Below are 9,432 nucleotides of genomic sequence, written 5' to 3' on the forward strand. Positions count from 1 at the left end.
CGCCGCCGCCACCGGGAACGGATGGATCCGGCCGGGATCCGCCGGATCCGCCCCATCCCAGACTCCTCCGGCCATCCCTCGCCCACTGCCGGCTCTCATCGCCTTCCGCGCCGCCGGCCTCGTCTTTGTGCGTCGGGAGGACGACGCAGGCGCTGCCGGCCTCGTGGCCCGACCTCCCCACATGGGCCTCGGCCCCGCCCCTTCGCAGCCCAGCGCGCCAGCCTCTCCAGCCGCGCCAGATCCAGCCCAGCCGGCTCCAGCCTCCTGCTCCACCGTGCCCTCCAGACTGGGCCCGAGCCAAGGCCCAGCTCGCTCGCTCCGCGACCCGCGCCAGCCGCAGCGCCTCAAGGCCCAGCTCGCCCGACCCAGTGGCCCTCTGGTGAGCGCCCACGCGCTATCCTGCGCCCCCAGCGCACTTTTGTTTCCTGCGTCGGCCCGTGTGGTTTGGTTTCGGCCCGCGTAGGTTTTTTTCCTGCGTTGCGAATTTGTCTATTTATCCGGAGATTGCTGTTTTTACAAAAAAAACCCTAAACTTCATGCATTAATAACTTCACAACCGTGCATCGGATTAAAATGTTTTATATATGAAACTTGCTCAGAATTTTGTGTAGATTAATAATATCCAACTTTCATCTATGTTTGAAATGTTAAAAATGTTGTTTGCATTAATTTACTCCTATGCCATGCTAAAATGATTTAATTCATAACTAAATAACCGTAGCTCCGATTTAAATAAACTTTATATGTAAATGGGGTAGAATTTTGCCTAGTTTAACATGGTGGCCTTACTTTGCATGTTTAACAACCTAAAATTGTGTTTAGGGCAGAACAGGACCTAATCTAAAATATGCATATGGGGAGTTTCCGGAATTGTTGTTTGTTGCTTCCGGCCTCATTTAACCTTGACTAGATAGGTAGTTTTCATTTGCTTCACCTCATGCCATGTTTATGTGATGTTTGTTTACTATGTTGTTTGTTTCTTTCTGGGTTGCTTCTCTCGTTAGCTTCGGTTTCGTTCCGGAGTTGTGAGGATTTGTTCGTCTACGACCGTTTGTCTTCTTCTTGGATTCGTTCTTCTTCCTTGCGGGATCTCAGGCAAGATGATCATACCCTCGAAATCACTACTATCTTTGCTATGCTAGTTTGCTCGCTCTTTGCTATGCCAATGCTACGATGCCTACCATTTGCTTGTCAGCCTCCCAAATTGCCATGTCAAACCTCTAACCCACCATGTCCTAGCAAACCGTTGATTGGCTATGTTACCGCTTTGCTCAGCCCCTCTTATAGCATTGTTAATTGCAGGTGAAGATTGAAGTTTGTTCCTTGTTGGAACATGGAGATGTTGTTCCTTGTTGGAACATGTTTACTTGTTGGGATATCACAATATATCTTATTTAATTAATGCATCTATATACTTGGTAAAGGGTGGAAGGCTCGGCCTTATGCCTGGTGTTTTGTTCCACTCTTGCCGCCCTAGTTTCCGTCATATCGGTGTTATGTTCCCGGATTTTGCGTTCCTTACGCGGTTGGGCTATAATGGGAACCCCTTGATAGTTCGCCTTAAGTAAAGCTTCTCCAGCAATGCCCAACATTGGTTTTACCATTTGCCACCTAGCCTTTTCTTTCCCTTGGGTTCTGCAGACTCAAGGGTCATCATTTTTTTAACCCCCCCGGGCCAGTGCTCCTCTGAGTGTTGGTCCGAACTAGAGTCCTGTGCAGCGCCCCCTCAGGGAAACTCGAGGTTTGGTTTTAGTTGTATGGAGCGCTCATCTGAGTGTGCCCTGAGAAAGAGATATGTGCAGCTCCTATCGGGATTTGTCGGCACATTCGGGCGGTGTTGCTGGTTTAGTTTTACCCTGTCGAAATGTCTTGTTGTACCGGGATACCGAGTGTGATCGGAGTGTCCCGGGTGGAGGTCTATTCCTTCGTTGACCGCGAGAGCTTGTCATGGGCTAAGTTGGGACACCCCTGCAGGGATTTGAACTTTCGAAAGCCGTGCCCGCGGTTATGGGCAGATGGGAATTTGTTAACGTCCGGTTGTAGAAAACCCGAAGTTGACCTTAATTAAAATACATCAACCGTGTGTGTAACCGTGATGGTCTCTTTCCGGCGGAGTCCGGGAAGTGAACACGGTGTTGGAGTTATGCTTGACGTAGGTTGCTATAGGATCACTTCTTGATCATACTTTTATCGACCGTGCTTTGCCTTCTCTTCTCGCTCTCATTTGAGTATGTTAGCCACCATATATGCTAGTCGCTTGCTGCAGCTCCACCTCATTACTCCATCCTTCCTATAAGCTTAAATAGTCTTGATCTCGCGGGTGCGAGATTGCTGAGTCCCCGTGGCTCACAGATACTTCAAAAACCAGCTTGCAGGTGCCGATGAGTCCGTGCAGATGACGCAACCAAGCTCAGGAGGAGCTTGATGAAGATCTTGCCCTTTGTGTTGTTTCGTTCTAGTTGATCAGTAGTGGAGCCCAGTTGGGGTCGATCAGGGACCTTTGTCGCATTTGGGGTTCTTCTTTTATTTTGGTTCCGTAGTCGGACCTTGATTGTATCTGGATGATGTAATGCTTTATTCATGTAATTGTGTGAAGTGGCGATTGTAAGCCAACTATGTATCTCTTTCCCATATGTATTACATGGGTTGTGTGAAGATTACCTCACTTGCGACATTGCTTTCAATGCGGTTATGCCTCTAAGTCGTGCTTCGACACGTGGGAGATATAGCCGCATCGAGGGCGTTACATTCGAGGAGTCAAAAACCCTCTTGTTGGTAAGACAAGGGACAGGGTAACCTAATGCTTTCATGGACATCATCTTGTGTGAACATCATTCTATGTCTATGGATATCTTTGCTTGTTCCTTGTGGGACTAACCCGTGTATGTATTGAAAGTGCAACTCACTCCAATGGATTGCTCCGAATGATCTACATCAACATTGAGCCTCCACGTCATCAACACCTACATGAAGTCATCATCGACAAAACCCAAGGTTAGTTCATCCCTCTTAGGGGGGATATCACATCTAGGGGGAGCATTGCTCTAAGAATTGAGCTAAAGCAACTATAACGGTGTGAACACAACAATGCTTTATGTAAAAGTGGTAACCCCACTTGTGCTTAAACAATGAGTATGCCCTATGATCAAATGTTCTCATTTGACTCCTAAGTCAATATACTCATATATAGATGACCTAGTCATCACAAATTGCTTGATAGATGCTAGATTGTTTGTGCATGCTTTGCCACATATTTCATTTGCCTTTTTATTGTGTGAGCATGTTGGTTGCATATTTTACTCATACGAGGACATCCACTTGTTGCTTTGATTGTTTGGATCTTTCTCTTTTGCCAAGTGGATGGACAAGAATGCCTAAGAACCTCCTCTAGCTATCTATGCTTTTCTCGTCTCAAACTCTATTCATGCTACATCACAAAGTTTGATGAAGTCAGATTCGAACCACTCTGTGTGAGGAGCACTTGGAGTCCCTGATTCGTCATAGACTTAAACTTCCAAAACCTATTTGTGCATTTCGGTATGACCGAGTCATCCATTTCGGTCACACCGAGTTCACTAAGTTGATCTAGGTTTTCATCTCGGTGCAACCGATTTGAACATTTCGGTCACACTAAGTTGTAGTAACCGCTTGCGATTCTGCATCTCGGTGCCACCGAGTTGTTCCACTCGGTCACACCGACAGGGTTGGGATAGATATATCCACGAGTGAGATTTTGGAAATTTCTTCAAAAGCCCTCAGCCCGCGCGTATCCTGCTCTGCCTCCTCGGGTCCCCGGACAGTCTCCTCGCTGCCAGCAACCTCCCGCCGCTGGTTTCTGTCGCCGTCAATGAGAATCTGCTCCGCCGTAGCGAACTCCCACCGAACTAGGGTGTCGTGGATTTGTCACGGCAGATGTCCTAGCGAACGGACTTAGTCGTGGAGCCATCACTACGAGTTTACTTGAAGGGGTTAAAGTGGACACAAAGACACGTGGGGTTTATACTAGTTCGGCCCCTTCAATGAAGGTAAAAGCCTACGTCTAGTTGTGATGGAATTGATGTGGTCTCGATGGCTAGGGAGCAAACAAGCTTCGCCTAGGCCCGAGTTGTCGTCATCTCTCTTGAACCACCGCCGGGCCGTCCCCTTATATACACGGGTGACGCTCGTCGGTCCATAGAGTCCCAGCCGGTTCATATTCGTATCCCGGTCGGTATCTCTCTATTCCTAACTTACAATACAAGTTATACATCAGGTCGGTTTTATAGCTACAGATTCTAAACCGACTATAGGCCTTGGGCCTTCACCTGCTTATACCACTATGAAGTTAACCCGGCCCAAGTAGGCCGGTTTACACCCAATGGTAATATCCCCAACATTAGGCCCCAGATTGATTTGAACTGGTTCATGTCAATCCTTCACACCATCTTGCGTCTTAGATGTCTTCTGTTAATTGGCAAATCTTCATGTCGTCATCATGTTTGATTGCTGTAAACCGGCATGACATCATCAACTTTGGTTACTATAAACCGGCATGACGTCATTATGAAATTCATAACGCCCTCTTAATGACAGCTCCTGGATTCGCGCGTTTGACCTAGCTCAGTTGCCTTATAAATAAGACCGAAGGGTCATTTGTTTTCTCTTCCCCTTCGTCCCTTCTTCTTCTTCTTCCTCACGTTGCCGGCTTTCGAGCTCCGCCACCACCGTCGACCTCTGCCTCGTCTCAGGCCGCTGCATCAACCTGTACGTACCAGAGTGTCGCGGCGTCTTTCCGCATCCTCTCCATTCCTGGTAAGTTCTCTCTCCCTCTTAACCTAGATCTGTTCTTAGGGTTCCATGTTCTTGCTATGTTCATCACGCGTTCATAGCTGCTCTCTGATCTTGGATGCATCTGTGCACTCTTGCTGTGTTTAGTAGCGATCCCTTTAGCATCCGCTTACCATTTCTCATCCAAGCTCATAGATCTCCCGCATCTATCCGCTCAATGGTTCACTTCTGTTTCCGTCTTAATCTTCGAAATATTTCCTGTTTTTATGAGCTTGCTGTAGATCCGTGGCTGTAACATAATTTTGTGAAACTTGTTTCTGCATAACTAGTTATCCATAGTTTCGATTGCTTCCGATGCTTAGGCCAGGCGGTTTAACTTCACCATAGAGAAAAAATTGACAGACCGGTATATATGTCATTAGTCCCCTGGTTGAACCGCCAGAATCCATCTGATGTTGCATTGTAGAAGACCGGTTTATGGGTACTGCCTCCGGTTTACCGTAATTAGATCAACACCGTTTTATCCGGCATGTTCTTGAACCGGATCATTTATTTCTTGTAGATCTTGTCATGGCCAAACAAGTGTACGAGTGCAACTGGGTTCCCTCCCATGTCACAGAATCACAGCTGAACGATCTAGTCCTAATTGGCGCTTTGGATAACAAAGACACGATTCATTGGAGGGTTCCTGGAGATGAATGTCCTCCTACACCCCAGGAAGGAGAGGTCGTGGTCTTCACAGATCATATGGCCCGGGGCTTCAAACCGCCCGACTCCAAATTTTATCGGGATGTGTTAGCCAACTTTCAACTCCGTCCCCAGGATATTGGATCCAACTCTGTCACCAATCTATGTCACTTTCAAGTACTTTCTGAAGCATACCTTCAAGAGGAGCCTTCCGTCGAGTTATTTAGAGATCTCTTTCATCTGAACCGTCGTACTGAATTCACTGACGGCCCTAATACCGAACTGGGCGGTATGGCCATTCAGAAGAGGAAAGAAATCACCTACCCTCACGTCAAACTCCATACTCACCCCAAGGAATGGAACGTAACTTGGTTTTATTGCAAGGATACATCTCCTGACAATGAAAATCCCTTGCCTGGCTTCCGTCCGGAACGGCTCAGCAACACTCACCCTTTCCCACAAAGGCTAAGCGCCAAGGAGAGAATTAAATATGCTCCTCAATTGTCCAAGCTCCGGGCCTTCATGGCCAACGGTTTAACAGGAATAGACCTTGCACGCTGCTGGATATCATGGAGTATTTTGCCTCTAAGCCGGCGCCCAAATTTGATGTGCGAGTATACTGATAGTGTCGATGATCCACTCCGACACACTAAAATCCAACTCCCTGAGGACGAAGTCACAGAATCTGTGAAGAAGATGCTGAATGAACCGGAGCACCTCTGTGCTCAAACCGGTCTGCTTCCTTACTGCACCACTAACAAACCGCCAGCGGTAATATTTCAATTGCTCTATTGTTGAACCGAGTTACTATTTTATATGTTCAACGTTTTAATTGCTGCTGATCCAGGGTGATAATCCGTTCTGGAGTAAGAAACTTCCTCAAGACAAAACGGAGAAGGCAGGACGGCCAACCCGGCCCAAGACCAAGGTTGTCAAGAAACCAGCTCATAAGAGAAAAACCACCGCTTCATCTGACCCAGCCATTGATGATGATGTGGGTAATCCGGATCTTGAGGTAGAACTTGATTCACTTGGCTTACTTTTTACACGCCTTATTGATTATGATGTTTGTCAGGATGACGCTGAAGCCAGCAATGCGGTTTTCGTTGAGGTAACCATTCTCTCTTCCGATTCAGAAATCTTGCCTTTGCCAAAATTTCGCCGGGCAAACCGGAAAGTTAAATTTTCTCATCCTCTTGCTTATCTGGATTCTCAATTTCTTATGAAGACTCAGCAACACGAAGCCCGCCGCACAACCCGGCACAGTGGCCAGGTAGTTACCTCTGCCGGTTTACCAAACAGTCCGGTTCGAAAACGCCGCTCCGAGGTCTCCGACCTTTTTATTGATTTAAATCGTAAAGCGGGTTTCTTCCGTCAACCTCGTAATCCATCCGACTCCGATTATCAGGTCACTTCTCATTCCTCATCTGGTGAATCGTCGGCCACCCAGCTACCACCTTTGAAAATAGTTGCTGGGTAAGTTAAACCGAACATATGCTTCCAGTATACTGCGCAATGGTTTACACTTTTCCTTAATTTTTATCTTTTCTTCCAGGGCTAAACCGAAACCAAGCAAGAAGGCCCGCCTGGATAAAGCGGCTGAAGAAAATATAGCCCCAGAACATGACCAAGCGCCGGATCGTGAAATGTTTACTTCTGAAGATATCCCTAATGATCCTCCTCTGCAAGACAACATTATCCCTGAAGGAGGTCTTATTAATACTCCAGCGTCTGCTGATCCGCCTGCCAGCTCTGTCCAGATTGAGAAATCCCACACTCCTGCTGACAAAACGGCCGCACCAACCCAAACCGGCGAGTCAAAAGATGATGATGTTGTGATTACCGGTGTAGGCCGCTCTGAACCCGGGAATCCTGCCACCCTTACCAGGCATACCATGAAAGAGGATTCTTCCCCTTTGAATAAAGGAAAATGGGATGTTGAATGAGAAACATACGCCGCTCTGAATGCTCAAGATCTTCACTCTGGCTATTTGAACCAGCTTTACACTAGCCGTGACTGTGAAGCTGGCCTGGTCAAAATGATGAGGGATAAATTTGAGGTAAATTCCTTCTTTCTTTTCTGCCCTTGCATTCATCCCGGTAGCCCCCAAGGGCCGGTTTGTGACCTTGGTCAAACCGGGACTTGATCCTGAATATATATTTTTTGAAATCCGTCGGCATAACCCTCGAGGGCCGGTTTAGCATAAGCAAACTGTGGCTAAAAAATAAAAAGCTGTCCTTAGAACAGAACTTGATCAAATAGCCATTAGCCCCCAAGTGCCAAGTTGAATACTTGTATTGAGCTTGGGACTTTGTATTTGAGCAATATACAAAAAATTGAAGGTACATTAGCCCCCAAGTATCAGGCATATAACTTTATTATGTGGTTGATACTTCAATTTCTTGTCTCGACTGTGAAAAGCTTTAAAATGTCATCTGTATGCAGGCTGAGATTAAAATCAAGGAGGACCGGATTGCCGATTTGCAGGAGGCCCTGAAGACCCAGCAGGCTGAAACAGATAAAGCCAAGGAAGAATTAACCAGCGCTTTGAGCACTACTGAACGGCTGAAACAAAATTTTAAGAAAGAGCAAGCTGACTGGGCCACTGAGAAGGCCGGCTTAACCAAAAGAGCAGAAAATGCTAAAGCGGCCCTTAAACCGGTGGTAGATGAACTGACGGCCGTACAGCGGCAAATACACTCCATGACTGCTGCTATCTTTGGTGAGCTCCTTGTAACTTCTGTGATAAATTTGAATCTGTTGTATCGTAAGTCCGGTTTGAGACCATTCCAATCCTTTTGTAGGCACACGTATTGGGCACTTAGGAAATGATGTGCGAAAGAAATTGAAAGCTGCCTACACCTTGGTAGAACAGTTGTACACTGGAGCCCAACGGATCATCAGCACAGCTTCTCACAACAACCCGGTGCCCTCTTTAATCCAGGACACTCTTAGCAAGTTGTCAATGCTTCCAGCCCGGATTGAGGAGCTGAAAAAATCCGCTGCCCGAACCGGAGCCATTAATGCCTTAATCCGGGCAAAGGCATGGGTGCCCGACTTTGATCCTGTGGAAGCAGCTCAAGGCTATCCCAGTCTGAAAGAAGATGGCTCTGAGTTCAACGAAGAAGATTTAAGGGCCATAAACCGTGCAGTATGCCCTCTGGCTTGCCAGTTAGCTGAAGAGGCAGATTTGACGCATTATCAAGCGCAATATAATAATCAAAACAAGCGAGTGCCTGCCCCAACTATTGAAGCGGAGAATCTGATTCCTCCAATCCGTAAGCACACTTACGCCCCTGATATTGAACCGTCTTCCCTGATCCATGAAGAAGCTGTTTTCCAAGCTTTAATGGGAATCGACTGGACCACTGTTGATTTCCAGCCAATGGGTAGAGACGAGGAAGCTGAAGCGGCGGAGGACGAGGAGCAGGCTTGAACCGGAAGCCGGTTTGAAGTGCTATTTGCAACATCCTTCTACAAAAACAATGATTTTGTTTGGGCACCATGCTGCCTTGTAATAGGATAGTTAAAACTTCTGCCTTGGATATGCCTTCGTGCATAAGTACTGAAGCTTTTGCTTGAAAAAACTTTAATTCATCTTTCAAACCGTACTGACTTAAAACGAGCCCCCTGGTTACTCCATGATGTTAACAGGGAAAAGGTAAACCGGGTAGACTCCTCCGGATTAGAAGGGGGATCAAAAATCATTGGCTGAACCGGAAAAAATATGCTTGTTGACATAAAGAAATCCAACAAAAACAAAAAACGAACAAACCATGAAAACAACATGGAAACGAAAGTAATGATAAAAACCATTCGCAAAAATATGCTATATTAAGCTGTTCAGATGGCATTACCATGGTCGGACAGGATCAAGGCCCCCAATAGGGGTGACAATGATTCAAGTCAGCCAGGTCCCCAAATGACTCGTGGCATATATGCCAAATCAAGAGGCGTAGCAATGGCTCAGGCCCGAC

Source organism: Triticum dicoccoides, chromosome 6B (genome assembly GCF_002162155.2).
Source record: "Triticum dicoccoides isolate Atlit2015 ecotype Zavitan chromosome 6B, WEW_v2.0, whole genome shotgun sequence".
Taxonomy (NCBI): domain Eukaryota; kingdom Viridiplantae; phylum Streptophyta; class Magnoliopsida; order Poales; family Poaceae; genus Triticum; species Triticum dicoccoides.